The 18,520-nt window shown below is 38.4% G+C and overlaps 1 pseudogene across 1 annotated transcript in view; it reads right to left on the reverse strand.

Annotated features, from left to right (window-relative positions):
• Nucleotides 1-18,520, reverse strand: part of LOC114285305 (tyrosine--tRNA ligase 1, cytoplasmic-like) — a 226,879-nt pseudogene that overhangs the window by 89,141 nt on the left and 119,218 nt on the right. Inside the window, exon 10 of the transcript XR_014339219.1 lies at nt 17,097-17,129. The product of XR_014339219.1 is annotated as a tyrosine--tRNA ligase 1, cytoplasmic-like (transcript). The remainder of the gene's footprint in view (nt 1-17,096; nt 17,130-18,520) is intronic.

Here is an 18,520-nt window from a genome sequence, read left to right on the forward strand (position 1 = left end):
TCAAAATGGCTTTTCAAATTAACGAGTTTTTATCTCTCGAATATTCAACTGACCAATTAATTCTTTATAACGTACTCTATTTTTTTTTTGACAAATAAGCGAGCAGGTTTTGACGTTTTCCCAACATTTTTCGCAGACCTCTCTGAGATAAAGAGTATTTTTTTGTGCAATTCCAAAACAAAATACTTGAAATTTAACAGATCCCTGATTTTCTTCTTTTTCTTTTTGTGAAATAGCTGAAATGAATGAATTTTTTTATCATAAAAGATTTTTTCTCCCCTCCCCTCTGTTTTTATAAATATGAAATTTTATTGATCAGTAATAATAATGCCAGTTATTTTAATCTGGTATATACAATAATCGGATTTTTTTTATAGAATCCTGATTTTATCCCATAAAATTAATCAATCCAATTGAAAATAGGATTCGGATAGGGATACAAAAGAATAGTCAATATTTGCATTTTCAAAACAGAATAATTTGAATCTTAAAATTAAGAAAATTTTGTTGATTTGTTTCTAGATATAATTGATACATTATTGAATTAGTATCGTATATTAGAATGAGATGGAAGACAAGTCATGTGTTCATCTGTGTATTTTCATATAGCAGATACGGTATAGGATAGATAAGAAAAATGTGTCATCAATGAATTTTCAATCGTGGGTACATATGTATCCTTAACATGTTGAAACGATTGCCATTATTGGTATCAAACTAATAACGATTCATACAAGCTAAATCTTCTAATTGATTATTGGGCCAAAGAAAAAATTTGAATTTAATTAATTTATCTCTATCAAGATCTTTATTTTCATCAAAAAATCGACTTCAATTTTTGACCTTGTGCCCATTGCAAAATATTGGATTTCTATTCACATTATGCCTAGTCTTTGAATTGAAACAAATTAGAATTCTCAATTCTCTATGACATCTAGACGATAAAATATTTTCAGGAACAAGCAAATCATAATTGAGAGGGTAATTTATGTGAATAAATTGGGCCGAGCTAAGTCCATCATCCTTAAACGTTTGGATCGAGCTATGGACCGGAATGGGAGCTATGATATCCCGGTCCTGGGTCATCCAGGCATCAAGCCAGAAAAAAGTGCTTCCAGGGCCTAGGTCGCGCTATCCAGAGCTAGGTCCTGAGGCGGACTGAGGTGTTAACAAGGAAGAAGGCCGAGCTGAGTGTAGCTTGGCATTGGGCCCTCTTGCAGTAATGGCTACCATGACTACCTAGAGTAGCATAGAACCTCGGATGCTCGGTTGACTGAAATGTCAACCGAGGTAAAGGTGTGGCCATCTCACTTGGCTAGCAGTGATAAGGGTGTTTTGAGGATAAGCATTATCCCTGAGCATGAGATCCATAGGAGGACTCTGTTAAAAAGAGTTGGAGTCCTACTAGGATTATGGTAGGCGGAATCTATAAAAGCTCATGGCAGGTCCTATGCAAAGGTATGATAATTCTTACTCTAAAATACACAGAGCTTATTATTTATTGTCCAGAGTTGTTGACTTAGGCATTGGAGGGGTTTCTGGCATACACCCGCCGGCTAGCTCATGTTTGTGTTTTCAGGTAGCAAAGCGACGACATTTGGAGGAGTGTAAACTTGATCAACAGGATTATATGAGAAGATTATTTTGTGCTCGTACAATTGGCGCCGTCTGTGGAAAACACATAGATAACAAACCTTTTGATTGAGTTTCCTCTTTAATTGGTTTCAATGGCGTACAATGAAGACTTGCCACATTCTGCTATTGAAGGGCAAACCCCGGAAAGGGGCAAGAGGCCTGAAGGTTTACCTTTTGTCCCGTCCATAGCAGAATTGGATCCCCAGCGATGGAACCCACAGAGAGACATACGAGAAAGATGGGGCTCAAGTCTTCGTCGCTCTCAAAGCCCCGACAGGCAGAGGCGGATGATGGATCCTTAGGTTTTGGAAGATCGCGTAAGGGAGCAAGACGAATTGATAAGAAGGATGGCGACAGACATGGAGACGATGAAGCACCGGATAAAAGGCAAAGGGGTGGCAGAAGAGGTAGACAAAGACAGAACGCACTCTCGCTACTCAGGAGATCATGACAGGTAAGTCATGCCATCACAATCTGAAAGCAGAAGCCTCAGGACAGGCGACACACAATCAAGGACTTCCAGGACTCATTTCTCTAGGTCTGAGAGAACAAGGACTAAAAGGTCTTGTATAGAGGGAAGCAATTATTGGCTCGCGCATACACACCAAACGACTTCTAGGCACACGGAGTTGCCTGGGTTAGTAGACTTGTGGACAGTGCTAGAAGAGAGGGCTCGAAGGAGAGAGGACGCCCAGGTGCGCGATCCCCAAAGGGTCTCTACTTTGCGGTGCTTGGCTCCTTGGACACGTGGAAGTGTTGTGGTAAGAATGCCAGTACCATGCCTTGCTTACAAGCCAGCAGACAAAGCACTAGCAAGGCTGCAAAGCTCGTCGTTTGTTTCGGTAATAGAGAACGCACCGTTGCCATTGGGCTTCCATTAGCCCAAGTTTACCACTTATGAGGGAAAGTCAGACCCTTACATGCACTTGAGCCACTTCCGCCAAGTTATGGTCGTATACCGAGCAACGAGGCGCTAATGTGTATATTTTTTCCCTTAAGCTTAGGCGATCTGGGCTTGACATGGTTTGAGCGGTTGCCAGAAGGCAGCATAGCTTCATAGGTTCAACTTGCAGAAGCGTTTGTTACCAGGTTTAAAACAAACACCAAAACGCCAGTGGAGCTAGACCAGCTGTTCTTCATCGACATGGGCAAGAAAGAAACATTAAAGTCTTACAATAACCGGTATTGGGAGACTTTTAATCAAATTGGAGATTGCCCCACAAACCTAGCTATCACACAGTACAAACAGGGTCTACCAGCGGGCAATAACTTGAGGGATTCAATGACAATGACGCCACCTCTCACAATGGAGGCCTTGATGGAAAGGGTGTATCAACAGATCAGGGTAGATGAAGATGGTGCTCGTGCCAAGGCAAAGTTCAGCACAACAATGATGTTGAACAAAAAACCAGTGGCAGAAGTTAACATGGTCGGCCAGGAAGAACGATTGAACAAAAATGGTTGGGGAAGATGGCCAAACGGTGAGGACCCCCAGGCAAAAAGGTTGAGAGTCCGCACCACCATCATCACAGTGTTTAATAAACCTACCTATCAGATTCTTAGCGAGATACGTGACGAACCCTTCGTTCGGCGGCCAGCCAAGTTGGGAGAAGCGCAGAGGGGCTACGATGATAGGTATCATTGCACCTTCCATGATGAAAAAGGGCACCGAATTGAAAACTGTATGCCATTAAGGAAACATCTAGAAGAGTTGGTGGCCGCAGGCCACTTGGACCAGTATATTGAAGGAGGAGCACAATCAGCCCCCCGGGACCGCAACAGACCAAATGGGACGCCAGCTGACGGTCCGCCCAAAGGCATAATTAATGTGATACATGGGATCATTGAGCCTGAACGAGTATGTGAACTTAGAGGGATGATAAAGAAGGTTGAACACATGCGAGAGGTACTAAGTACACAGCCTACCATAAAAAGAGGGAAGACGGAAGTAACAATTGTTACCCAAATGACAACCTAAGAGGGGGGTGAATTAGGTTTTTACAATTAAAAATTAATACTAACCTAATAAAAATTATGACTAGCACAATAGATAAATATAGTTAATGAAATAAAAATAATTAAAAACAAGTGTTCTAACAACTATGTCAGTTAATGATTTTAGCACAGTGAAAATGTGAAATATAGCTACAACAATTTAAACAAAATAAAGAGATAAGGGAGAGAGGCAAACAAATTTATAGTGGTTCGGCTTCAACTCGGCCTACGTCCACTCCTCAAGCCTCACTTGAGATTTTTCACTATGCTCTAGCTTCAGGGGGGTGCTAGCAACCTCTTTACAAATGGAGCAATCCTCTACGGATTTTACACAAACTTTCTAAGTGAAGAACACTGAGTGTACTATATTCTTACAAGGTTGAAAAGAAGGTGTTTTTTCTTTCACAGAAAGCTACAAGAATTATCTCTTAAAGATAGATATAAAAATGAAGCTCTGGTTTTTCTGTAAACCTTACACAGGAAAGATAGGCTTAAAGCTATATGTCTCAGTGTATAATTTTTGAAAGAGGATGTAAACAAAAATTGAAGAACACTTCTCAGAGATTTTTTCAGAGAATAGATGTGAGTAATTATAGATCAAAGAATATTTTCTGATTTTTTTTGTAACTTGTTTACATTAGAGGCTTTGGTATATATAATGAAACTTATAGCCGTTGTATTCATTTGAATTTATAGCCATTTATAGCCGTTGTATTCATTTGAATATCTTTCACTCCATCATTACTAATTTGAATATCTTCCACTCCATCATTACTAATTTGAATATCTTCCATTTGAACCTTTTGGCCTACTACTGTGCTGGGCTATTTGAACCTTTGTTTTGGGCAGTTTGAATCTCTGATTTAATCAAATATTAAATACATTTTAACAATATTTAGGATTAAAGTTTTAGGTAAGAAATAATGGGACAAAATAAATTTTGATTCTATTTTTCTCTTTCAAATAAATCATTAAAATAAATTTTGATTCTATTTTTCTCTTCCAAATAAATTAAAAACATAATTAAATAAATCATCAAAATAAATAAGTCTAACAATCTCTCCATTTTTTATGATGGCACACAATGATGTTTTGATTTGTTTTGGGAGTAAGAAAAGCTCCCCCTTAAGTTATGCTCCTTGAATTCATTTCTAAATACATAGGTTAGCACATGTGTAATAAATAAGCTTTAATTAGAGATATGATATGAGACTAAGATATCAAACTATAAATAAATAATCATCAGATTAGTTTTCAAATAATACCATAATTTGAAAATAATACCATAATACATAACATCATATAATTTCTCCCCCTGTGACATTATCAAAAAGAAATCATGGGTCAGAATCTGGAGGAGGAGGATGAGGAAAATGATAGTGATAAATGGCATCTATACAATTCAAAACATATATATACATATATATACGATTCGAGCGCTTCTCTCTTTTTCATCGAAAATCGCGTCGGACATGCGTCCTTGCTTTTGCGTCAACTGACCGACAAAAGTGAGATAGGTCAATCAGCTGCCTCGGCTCTTACTCCCTCTTGTCGTCTTCTCCTCCGTCTTCTTCTTAATCATTCTCTTTGCCTTCTTCTTCCTCATTCGCTTCCATCCCTTTTGTCTTCTGCATGAGAAACATAGAACAGAGAGACTGAGCAGAGCAGAAAGACTACCAAAAACGACCCTTTTTTCGATTACATCTCTCTCTCCTACTACATGGCCTTGTCCCATCCCCTTCGAGTGTCCCGGTTCCTACTCTTCCCAACCTTCCTATGATGTCGATTGAGTAAATAATGGCAGCTCAATCATACATTGAAGCCAATCATTTCACATTGATGTCTTGAATGGAGACGGTGATTGCAGTCACAAAATTAGCGCATCGACTGCAGAACAGAACGAGTGAGCTCCACCAGGTCAACGCCCAACTCTCTTTGCTCCAGCGCATGTACAAGGATGCATGAACAGAGATTGGCGCACTGAAGGCCGAAAATAAAGAGCTTAAACGGAAGACCACCTCTATGGCCCGATTTGGAGCAACGTCGTTCTTGGCCTTTGATAGTCAGCGGGGAGTCATCACTCTCGATGAAAGCACGGGGGCAGGGCCTTTAAGGGCCTTCCAAGCTGATAGAAAGAGGAAGAAAACGATGGAAGAGGCAAGGAAGTAAGATTGGCGTATGGCCGTAAAAAAAATGAAGGGTTTTTATTTTTATTTTTTTATGTAAATATGCTTATTTTTATCGGCGTATGGCTGTAAAAAAAAGAAAATGAAGGGTGTTTTTTTTATTTATTTATGTAAATATTTGTATTTTGATTTGTTTTGGTTTTTATGTTTAAGTACTGAAAAATGAAATTAAAAAGCAGAAAAAAATAAGAAAATTAAGCCCAAACAAAAAATAATAATGAGAAAAAACATAAAAATAAAAGAAATTAAGCTTAATAGCAAAATCAAAAAAATAAAAAAAAATTAAAATAAAATAATACTAACAGAAATTAAACGTAATGGGACATTGGTGTTGCTGGAATGGTAATGCAAAAAAAAAAAAAAAAATACCATGAGGGTTTAAAAAAAAGCAATGTATGCAAAGTTAATTTTATCTTAAGATGCAGAACCTAAAAAAAATTACACAGTTGAGAATAGCAAACTGTTAAGGAGAATAAATGTATGAAGGGCTTAAGAGCATTCAAATGATATAAATGTTTCCATATCAATGTAGCAATACACATATATCATTTTAACAAAAATTCAAGTTTCACAGTCATAACAAAACTTTTTAGTAGAAATCGACATTCCAAGCTCGCCACAAATAAAATTGAAGTGATCCTCGCTTAGGGGGTTTGTGAAAATATCTGCCAATTGCTTGTCGGTGTTTACAAATTCAAGTACAATATCCCCTTTTCGAACATGATCTCTTAAAAAATGATGTCGAATTTCAATATGTTTTGTTCATGAGTGTTGAACTGGATTTTTGCTTAAATTGATGACACTAGTATTATCACATTTAATAGGGATATGATCATAATGCAAATCAAAGTCCTCCAATTGTTGTTTCATCCAAAGTATTTGGGCACAACAACTTCCGGAAGCTATATATTCAGCTTCGGCCATTGATAAAGTAGCAGAATTTTGCTTTTTGCTAAACCAAGATACTAATGAGTTACCAAGAAAGTGACAAGTGCCACTGGTGCTTGTTCTATCAAGTTTGCATCCGGCAAAGTCGGCATCCGAGTAACTAATTAAATTAAATGCATCACCTCTAGGATAAAACAATCGCAAACTTTAAGTGCCAACAAGATATCTAAAAATTCTTTTAACAACACTGAGATGTGATTCCTTAGGATTTGATTGATATCTAGCACACATACAAACACTAAACATAATATCAGGTCTACTTACACTTAAATAAAGAAGTGAGCCGATCATACCTCGATATTTTGTTTGATCAATGGACTTACCTTTTTCATCATTGTCTAGCTTAATGGATGTGCTCATAGGTGTTCCAGCTATTTTTGAGTCACACATACCAAACTTTTTGAGTAGTTCTTTTGTGTACTTAGCTTGGTTGATAAAAATTCTTTCCTTACATTTGAAGCCCAAGGAAATAATTTTGCTCCCCCGTCATACTCATCTCAAACTCACCTTGCATACACTTAGTGAATTCCTCACACAAGGTTTCATTAGTAGCACCAAATATAATGTCATCCACATATATTTGCACAATAAGTAAATCATCATTTTTAGTTTTAACAAAAAGTGTTGTGTCAATCGTTCCTTTAGAAAAATTATTTTCAATCAAAAATTTACTTAATCGTTCAAACCATGCACGGGGTGCTTATTTCAAACCCTATAAAGCTTTTGATAGTTTAAAAACATGATTTGGAAAAACATAATCTTCAAAACCTGAGGGTTGTTTAACATAAACTTCCTCATTTATAAAATCATTAAGAAAGACACTTTTTACATCCATTCGATAAATTTTGAAATCTCTAAAATATGCAAATGCAAGTAACATGCTAATGGCTTCTAATCTAGCAACCGGAGCAAAGGTTTCATCGAAATCAATACCTTCTTCTTGATTGTATCATTGTGTAACAAGTCTAGCCTTGTTTCTTATAATTATGATAGATTCATCAAGCTTGTTTCGAAAGATCCATTTGGTACCGATAATGGTATGATCTTTAGGTTTTGGCACAAGTTCTAACACTTTGTTTCTCTCAAATTGGTTAAGCTCTTCATGCACAGCTATCATCCAATGTTCATCGAATTCGGCTTCTTGAAAGTTTTTAGGCTCAATCTGTGAGATAAAAGCCAAATACTACAAATGTTTCTAAGTGAAGAGTGAGTTTCAATACCTTTTGTAGGGTCACCTAGGATTAAATCCTTAGGGTGATTATGAACAAACTTTCATTCTCTTGGCAAATCATCATTGTTTCCTCCTTCTTCTTGAGGTGGGAGAATATGTTGTTCAATCTCTTTGTTCAACTTACATGGTTGGTTCTCTTTTTTGTAGATACTTGAATCTTCCACATTTGGTTCCAAATCTATATTATTACTAATAATTTGCTTTTGAGCAGAGATGTTAGTTTCATCAAATGCCACATGTATAGATTCTTCCATAACAAGAGTTCTTTTATTAAAAACACGATAAGCTTTGCTAGTTAAGGAATAGCCAAGAAAAATTGCTTCATCAGATTTTGAATCAAATTTACTTAAGTTATCCTTACCATTATTATGCACAAAACATTTACAACAAAAAACATGCAAGTGACTAATGTTGGGCTTTCTATCATGCCAAAGTTCATAAGGAGTCTTTTTGAGAATAGGTCTAATTAATGCATGATTTAAAATATAGCATGCGGTGTAAACAACTTCGGCCCAAAAATATTTAGAAAGATTATTTTCGCAAAGCATTATTCTACTCATCTCTTCTAAAGTTCTATTCTTCCTTTCTACTACACCATTTTGTTGAGGGGTTCTAGGTGCTGAAAAATTATGTTCAATACCATGCTCATCACAAAACAATTCAAAATTTTCATTTTCAAGTTCTCTACCATGGTCGGTTTGAATATTAGTAATAAGAAAGCCTTTTTCATTTTGAATTCTACGACAGAGTTTTGTGAAAGAAGAAAATGTTTCATCTTTGTGTGCTAAAAACATAACCCATGTAAATCTTGAATAATCATCAACAATAACAAGACAATAATGTTTACCACCTAGACTAGATATCCTTGGGGGACCAAATAAATCCATATGCAATAGTTGTAAAGGTCTAGTTGTGGAAATATGAGATTTTGATTTAAATGATGTTTTAGTTTGTTTTCCTTGTTAACAAGTACCACAAAGATGATCTTTTTCAAATTTAATTTTTGGAAGTCCAATGACCAAATCCTTTCTCAAAAGTTTAGCAATTAAATCCATATCAGCATGACCAAGTCTTCTATGCCATAACCAACTATTTTCATTATTAACATATAAACATTTAACATCACTAGCATAGAGATCATTAATATGAAAAACATAAACATTATCATGGAGATTACCAACGAATAAAACTTTACAATCATTTGTGCTTTCAATTGTGCAATGTGATTTATCAAAAATAACTCGATTACCTTTATCACATAATTGACTAATACTAAGTAGATTATGCTTAAGTTCATCAACAAGTAAAACATTGTCAATAGAAGGGTTAGGAGAAATACCGATGCTACCAATACCGATGATTTTTCCTTTCTTGTTGTCTCCAAAAGTAACAAAGCCTCCATCTTTGGATGACAGTGTAGTAAAGAAGGATTTATCTCCGGTCATGTGTCTGGAACATCCACTATCAAGGTACCACTTCCCTTCTTTAACTTTGGACTTAAAGCAAACCTACAAGATGACAATCAAGTGTTGGTTTTTGGTACCCATAGTTTCTTGGGTCCTTCTTGGTTAGTTTTGTTAGATCCCTTAACAACCAAATCTTTTAAATTCCCATGTTTATATTATTTTTGAATGAACAAGAAGATATATAATGGTCTTTCTTTCTACAATAATAACAAGTAATATGAGGGTGAGTCATGAGAGGTGCCTTTTCAAAAATTGTATTGAGATTCTTTTGTTTTTTAATAGGGTTATATCCAATGCCCGCTTTATCGAAAACACATCTTTGATTTCCAAGAAGCATGTTGAGATTATTTCTACCTTTTACAAAATTTTCAAGTGTTTTTGTTAAATCATCAACATTGTTTTTTAAAGCAGTTTTCTCATTAGAGATGGTGTCAAAATCATTTTTCAAAACAATTTTTTCTTTCTTTAATTCTTCTACATTACTAGATAAAGATGCAACAGATTTTTTTAACACATTATTTTTGGCACAAACTTTTTTAAATTCATCTTGTAGTTCATGGAATGCATTTTCAAGTTCTTCATAAAGAGTAGTTACCTTATCCTGAGTAGAGTTTTCATCTTCAAGAGCTATGAGACACAAGTTGGCTACTTCATTTTCAATTTCATCACTTGAGCTTTCATCTTCATTTTCTCCCCAAGCTGCTACCATGGCCTTCTTGTTTCTTTTGTAGTCTTTTCCATAGTTTTTCAATTTTGGACAATCCATCTTCATATGTCTAGGATTTTTGCACTCATAGCAAATAATAGGTTCTTTCTTGTTATCTTTGTTGTACTCCTTTTTGAAAGGTCTTCTTCCTCCATAATTGTTTTTCTTAAAGTGTTTTTTGAGATTTCTACTAAACATGGCATAGCTTTCATCCTCACTGGAGTTTTCATGTTCTTCTTCATTTGATGAGGCTTTGAATGCAATTCCACTTTTCTTTTTGTTTTCAACATCCTCATGTCCTTTCATGGTGATCTCATGACTCATAAGGGAACCCACAAGCTCATCCAATCCAAGTGTGGAGAGATCTTTGGCTTCTATAATGGTGGTGACCTTTGCTTCCCAATTCGTTGGTAAACACCTAAGAATTTTTCTCACCAACTCACTGTTAGTATAAATTTTGCCAAGAGATTTCAAAGAGTTTACAATTTCAGCAAATCTAGTAAACATATTTGAAATAGATTCATCCGAGTTCATTTTAAACAATTCATAACTATGAACAAGCATATCAATACGAGATTCCTTCACTTGGTTTGTACCTTCATACATTACCTCTAGTTTGTCCTAAATTTCTTTTGCTGAATCACAACTTGAAATTCTATTATACTCCTTAGAGTCTAATCCACAAATAAGAGTGAGTTTGGCTTTAGCATTGGCTTGCAATAATTTGTGATCCCTCTCATCACATTCATCTTCTGTTTTAGGTACACTAATATTGTCTACTAATTTAGTAGGAATTTTTGGACCTTTGGTGACAATAATCCACATGGCATAATCAGTGGCTTGAAGGTATAGGGTCATCTTATCTTTCCAATGACTATAGTTGTTTCCATCAAATAGTGGTGGCCTATTGGTGGCTTGTCCTTTAGCAGTGCTAGCTAAGGTTGCTATAGATCAAAACTCTCAGATGGTTAAATCTCAAACAAGAGTCTAGACTCTGATACCAATTGTTACCCAAAAGACAACCTAAGAAGGGGGGGGGGGGATGAATTAGGTTTTTACAATTAAAAATTAATAATATCCTAATAAAAATTATGACTAGCACAATAGATAAATATAGTTAATGAAATAAAAATAATTAAAAACAAGTGTTCTAACAACTATGTCAGTTAGTGATTTTAGCATAGTGAAAATGTGAAATATAGCTACAGCAATTTAAATAAAATAAAGAGATAAGGGAGAGAGAAGCAAAAAAATTTATAGTGGTTCGGCTTCAACTCGGCCTACGTCCACTCCTCAAGCTTCACTTGAGATTTTCTACTATGCTCTAGCTTCACAGGGGTGCTAGCAACCTCTTTACAAATGGAGCAATCCTTCACGAATTTTACACATACTTTCTAAGTGAAGAACACTGAGTGTACTACACTCTTACAAGGTTGAAAAGAAGGTGTTTTTGCTTTCACAGAAAGCTACAAGAATTATCTCTCAAAGATAGACATAAAAATGAAACTCTAGTTTTTCTGTAAACCTCACTGAGGAAAGATAGGCTTAAAACTATACGTCTTAGTGTATAATTTCTGAAAGAGGATGTAAACAAAAATTGAAGAACACTTCTCAGAGAATTTTTCAGAGAATAGATGTGAGTGATTATAGATCAAAGAATATTTTCTGATTTTTTTGTAACTTGTTTACATTAGAGGCTTCGGTATATATATTGAAACTTATAGCCGTTTATAGCCGTTGTATTCATTTGAATTTATAGCCATTCATAGCCGTTGTATTCATTTGAATATCTTCCACTCCATCATTACTAATTTGAATATCTTCCACTCCATCATTACTAGTTTGAATATCTTCCACTTGAACCTTTTGGCCTGCTGCTGTGCTGGGCTGTTTGAACCTTTTGGCTTGCTGCTGTGCTGGGTTGTTTGAACTTCTAATTTAATCAAATATTAAATACATTCTAACAACATTTAGGATAAAAGTTTTAGGTAAGAAATAATGGGACAAAATAAATTTTGATTCTATTTTTCTCTTTTAAATAAATCATCAAAATAAATTTTTATTCTATTTTTCTCTTCCAAATAAATTAAAAACATAATTAAATAAATCATCAAAATAAATAAGTCTTACAAACGTCATCACCTTCTCTGATAGGGACTTAGCAAGGTTGCAAAACCCTCACAATGACGCATTGGTAGTTACGATACAGGTTAAAAGCTACGACATCAAGCGGATCTTGATTGACCAAGGAAGCTCGTGCGAGATACTGTACTATGAGACATTCAAACAGCTCAAACTGGAAGATAAAGATTTGGCACCCGCGACATCCCCTTTGGTTGGCTTCAATTCAATGCCAGAATGGCCGGTAGGCAAGATAATTTTTCCGGTCAAAACTGGAACGATGACAAAACAAGTGGAATTTTGGGTATTGAAAGTCCTTTCCACTTACAACATAATCTTGGAAAGAGCATGGTTGCATGCCATGCGGGCGGTAGCTTCAACCTACCATTAGGTCATACGGTTCACTAACAAAGCTAGAGTGATTGAAGAGGTCTTAGGAGACCAAATCATGTCCAAGCAGTGCTTCGTAATAGTAACTAATAGCCGAGCTGCAAAAGGGTTCGTACAAATGGTAAAGGAGCCAGAAAACAACAAGCTGTTTGCACATGTCGGCAAGGTGGCCGAACAGAAAGCAGTGGAAGACTTGGTAGAGGTAATGATAGATAAGCAAAACCCAGGGAGGTTTTTTTTACTCGGCTCGTCTCTGTCTAGCATCGAGAGAATAGAGATTATGGAGTTTTTGATCTCTAACATCGAAGTGTTTGCCTGGACACCGTATGACATGTTTGGCATTGACCTCAACTTCATCTACTATCAACTTAATGTCCACTCAATCGCCAAACCAATTATACAGCGAACTCGCCGATCGGCACTTCATCACGTTGAGATAGTGGCGGAAGAAGTGGGAAACCTACTGGAAGCAGGGGCAATAAAAGAAGTACACTATCCCAAGTGGATTTCCAACACGGTAGTGGTACCAAAAAAGAACGACAAATGGTGCGTTTGCGTGGACTACAAGACAATCAATAAAGCATGCCCAAAAGACAGCTTCTCTCTACCACGAATAGACCAACTGGTAGACCTAACTGCAGGTCATAACCGACTAAGCTTTCTTGATGCGTATCGTGGTTACCATCAGATCGCTATGTATGAACTGGACCAGGAGGTCACATCATTTACAACACCCAGGGGATTATATTGCTACAAGGTCATGCCCTTTGGCCTAAAAAATGTAGGGGCAACATTCCAACGGATGATCACCAAAATGTTTGAGCCATTGTTAGTACAAGGCGGATCATAGATGACATGGTGGTCAAGAGTAAGAACAAGGCGGATCATCTCAAGGACCTAGCTGAGATGTTTCATATTTTGAAAATCCACGGATTATGATTGAATGCATCCAAGTGCGCTTTTGGTGTGGGGTCAAGAAAGTTTCTTGGCTTTCTAGTGACCAACCAGGGTATAGAAGTCGATCTGGCTCAGATCAAAGCCATTCAAGACCTAGAGAGGCCCAATACAGTGAAAGAAGTACAGTATCTCACAGGCCTAGCTGCAGCGCCAAACCGATTCATAAGTCGGTTGTCAGATAGATGTCGACCGTTCTTCCAGGTGTTGAAGGCCAAATTTGAATGGAATGACGAGTGTGACTGCGCTCTGAAAATATTGAAAGAATACATGACCTGGTAACCACAAAACCAAAAGAACTTTTTCTATACTTAGCAGTTTCCTAGCCTACAGTTAACGTAGTGTTGGTACGAGCTGAGGGAATACAACACCTGCTCATCTTTTATGTTAGCAAGACATTATTGGGCACCGAAACAAGGTATCTATCATTGGAGAAGTTGGCCTTAGCTTTGATGATGGCTCCCAGAAAATTGTCGCACTATTTCCACGCCTACAGCATGATTGTCTAAATAACCTTCCCCTTAAAAGCCTTGTTTGAAAGGGCAGATTTTTCTGGGCGAATTTTAAAGTGGGCGGTGGAGTTAGGTCAGTTCGACATTAAGTTTCAGCCCAGAACCGCAATAAAACTACAAGCTTTAGTAGACTTCGTGGTTGAGTTTGCCCCAGGAAGTCATCAGGTTTGCCCAGTCGATTTAACCGAGGAAAGGAAAAAAGAGTTGCAGGGATAGCGCAGCCCCCACAACAAGTCACTTAATTGCATAGCAAACCATTCAGCCTTATAGAAAAGGAAGAAGGAGCAAACTACACTATGACAAGTAAGGACTCGAGTGAAAGTGAAGTCCTAAGACAGCCAGACAGTGAGGACCAAATCATAATGACGAACAACAACTTGGGAGAAGACATCGTTGGCATCAACGCCCCTAATCCTAAGGCATCATTAGATCTCTCCACTTGCTGGAAGTTGTTTATAGAAGAGATGTGGAAGCTCCTCGTAGATGGAGCGTCCAACAGACACGGTGCAGGAATCGGCATAGTTCTCATGTCACCCGATGGCTTGACCATTGAACAGGCAATTAACCTTGGATTTCCAGCATCCAACAACGAGGCCGAATATGAAGCATTATTAGCAGGTTTGAAGTCAGCATTTCGCATGAAGGCCATCGAGCTGATGGTATACAGTGACTATTAACTTGTAGTCAACCAAATTTCAGGCGACTACGAAGCAAAGGATGATAAAATGGCCAAGTACTAAGAGTTGGTCAGAAAGGAGATCATAAAATTTGAAGTGGTTAGGATAGAACAAATTGGTCGAGAGGAAAATAGTAAAGCAGATGAGCTGGCCGGTTTTGCGTTAATGGCAAATACGTCTACCCCGCACCCATTATTAATAGATTTCTTGCCAAGACCAAGTATTGAAGAGCTAGAAGCGGCCGAAGCATGCTACACCGATCTAGGTCCCTCCTGGATGGACCCCATCATAATGTTTTTAAAAGATGACATTTTACCTAAAGAAAAGAAGGAAGCCAACAAAATTCTCGCCAAGTCACAGTAGTTTTGGCTTTCCCCATCCCTGGCGTTGTACAAGAAATCCTTCACAGGACCATACTTGATGTGTGTCCATCCTAGCAAGGTCGAGGCATTCTTGTTTGAAATTCACAAAGGCGTGTGCGGGAGTCATCAAAGCGGGTGATCCCTGGCCTACCGAGCTATTTCACAAGGATATTGGTGGCCATACATGCAAAAGGACGCAGAGAAATATGTCAAGAAGTGCAAGAAATGTCAGAAGTTCACACATCTGATACATCAACTGGCCAGAGAGCTCCTACTTTTGACCAACCCTTGGCCCTTTGCAATGTGGGGCTTGGATATAGTAGGACCAATCCCAATCGCGCCGGGCAATAGAAAATTCTTTCTCGCAGCAACAGACTACTTCACAAAGTGGGTAGAGGTAGAAGCACTCGCATCCATCAAAGAAAAAGACGTCAAGAAGTTTGTCTGGTAAAACATCATAACCTGGTTTGGAATACCCAGGGCTTTGATATTAGACAACGACACTCAGTTTGATGGAAAAATCTTTAGGCATTTTTGTGAAGAATACAAGATAGAATTTAACGCCGGCATACCCCCAAGCCAATGGCCAGGCTGAAGCTTCCAACAATGTAGTCTTAGATGGTTTGCAAAAGAGGCTGAAAAAAGCAAAAGGCAAATGGGCTGAGGAACTCCTCCACGTTTTATGGGCTTACCGAACTACACCTCGGCGGTCGACTGGCGAAACACCTTTTTCCTTGGCTTATGGCATGAAGGCAGTAATCCCTTTGGAAGTTGGCCTCCCCACCATTAAAAGCAAAACTTTTGATCCAGACTTGAATGGAAAGGCCATAGCCCTAGAACTGGACCTTGTAGAACAAAGAAGAGAAAGGGCATTGGTACACATTGCCTCATATCAACAGCAGTTGTCTAGGAAATACAATAAAGCAGTACACCCAAGGCAATTCAAGATCGGAGATTGGGTACTGCGCAAAGTAATGGAAAACACTTTGGTGCTTGGAGATGGCAAATTAGGACCTAATTGGGAAGGAACATACAGAGTGATTAGTTTGGCATGAAAATAGGCATATCACCTAGAAGATGTGGACGACCGGGCTATTCCAAATCCATGGAACATGGCCAATCTCAAAGTATTTTATTTTTAGCTCTATCTTAAACACTTGTAATTTTTCTTTTTAATATTCAATAAAACAAGTAGGCATTTTTTCTATAAAAATTCTTTTCTCTATTTGTAAAATTGTTCGTACTCATTGCCCGACTGGGGCCAATTAAGAAAGTTGGCAGGTTTGACCAACACAACTTTTTGTACTCTTCAGCCGAGATAAGGATCTAGGCTTAAGAAGGTAAGCAAGTTTAACCAACACAACTTTTTGAACTCTTTAGCCGAGATAGGGATCTAAGCTAAAGAAGGTTAGCAAGATTAACCAACACATTGTTGCACTCTTTAGCCGAGATAAGGATTTAGGCTAAAGAAGGTTGGCAAGATTGACCAACGCATTTCTGCACTCTTTGGCCGAGATAAGGATCCCGACAAAAGAAGGTGAGCAGGTTTGACCAATCACTTTTTGCACTCTTTCACCGAGATGAGGATTTAGGCCCAAAAAAAGCTTGCAGGTTTTGTCCAACAAGTTGTTCTTCAGTTGAGATGAGTATCTCGGCCAAGAAAAGGTTGGTAGGCATGCAGTCAGGATAATACACTACAAAAAGCGCAATGACTGAGCAAAAAGCTAAACAATTTTTTATTGATTGAAAGATGATAACAAAAGGTGGGGCATACAACCCGGTTACATGAACAAAGAACATAAAACAAATAAAAGACAAAGAAAAGAGCGAGTTCTATGCTGATCAGGCAAGAAGGTCATCAAGCTTAGCATCTAGGTCTCCAGGGACTTCACCACTGAGCAGGCCAATTCGGCCGTCCTCTTCTTGGGTCAAATTGGCCACGGGCACTCCGGCAATCATGTTTGGCATGGTTTGGCAGAGCAGATCCACTAAAGCAGGTAGTGAAGACTCGCAACCGAGGTCAGTGTTTGCAGGAGGAGCATTAACTGGGTCAGGGATCTCCTCTTCCCCCCTCCCTCTCTTGAAGGAACTTTTGTTTCACTGCGTTTGCATAGTCCGTAATGTAACTCGGTATAAAGTGGGGACAAGGGTGCAGGAAAATTTCAGAGTCATGCCCCGGATCGAGCTTTTCAGCCGTAGCCTTCCAGCCGCATTTGAAGAAAATGTCCTTGGCTGCTTCACACTGTTGAACGTAGGTTTCTTCACCCTCTTTGAAACCTCGGTCTTCTGCATCCTCAGTCTTCTTCTTTCACTCTTGGATCTCAACGTTCAGTTACTTTTCTAGCTTGGCGAGCTCCCGCAAGTAGTGTTCTTTTTTATCGGCTAGAGCTTTTTGCTTGACAGCCTCAACCATGTTAACTAGCTCAGCTAGTCTTTCATTTTCAGCAGCTACCTCGGCCAACTTTGCCTTTACCTTCTTCAACTCGGCCGCCTTGGCGTCTGCATTAGCTATGGCCGACAGCGCCATTTTTCGTAGCTCAAGGACATGTTTGTGAGCCACTTGGTTCTTTTGCAAGGCCTGCGCAACATTCAAAGCAGTTACATAAAAAATGAGCATTAAGATTGGTATCAATTATTGAGTTGAAGGGATTTTAGACTTTACTAATATTAGAGACTTGGTCGCTGAGCGAATTGCCTTTAGCTTGGTTAAATTTTCATGTCGTTCCATGTCAGCTGGTAGGTAGACACTTTTTGCTAAGTTAAATGCTAGAAGGTGATTCTTCTCGGCACTGATGGAGTCTTGTGCAGTCACGGCACGACCCCTGAAGGACATAGTTAGTGCCCATACCGAAGGAGATGGTAGATTGGAAGGGCCCGGTCGGCTGCGACTTTGAGGTAGATTGACCTCTAGTAGCTCAGTTTCCAACAGCTCAGTGTCTTCTTCATCCATCAAGCGCTACGGCCCAGCAGAACTGGTACGGGGCCGTTTGCATGGCCGAGATGGGGTAGCATGGGTGGTTGGAAGGGTCATCACAGCATCGCGAAACTGGTCGGTCGGTGGCATCTCAGCCTGGACCTCAACGTTCGAAGTTAAGGTCTGCTTGGTGATCAGGGCACAAACGGCTTGCCTTTTGGCCATTTCCTACTCTTTAGTAAGATGAATGAGGTTGCTCTGGGGGAGATTTGGATCTGGCTCAGGTGATGACTCAAGGAGGAAGTCTGTGACCTTGGTTTTTCTCTTACTACTATACCGATAGGTCGGCTCAAAATTTAGGAGCTCGATCCAATCTCGGTTGCGGTAGCAGAGCGAGGGATGAAGGGCGTTTTGGTTTGCGTA

The sequence above is a fragment of the Camellia sinensis genome, chromosome 8 (assembly GCF_055761805.1).
Source record: "Camellia sinensis isolate YWXY chromosome 8, ASM5576180v1, whole genome shotgun sequence".
Lineage (NCBI taxonomy): Eukaryota > Viridiplantae > Streptophyta > Magnoliopsida > Ericales > Theaceae > Camellia > Camellia sinensis.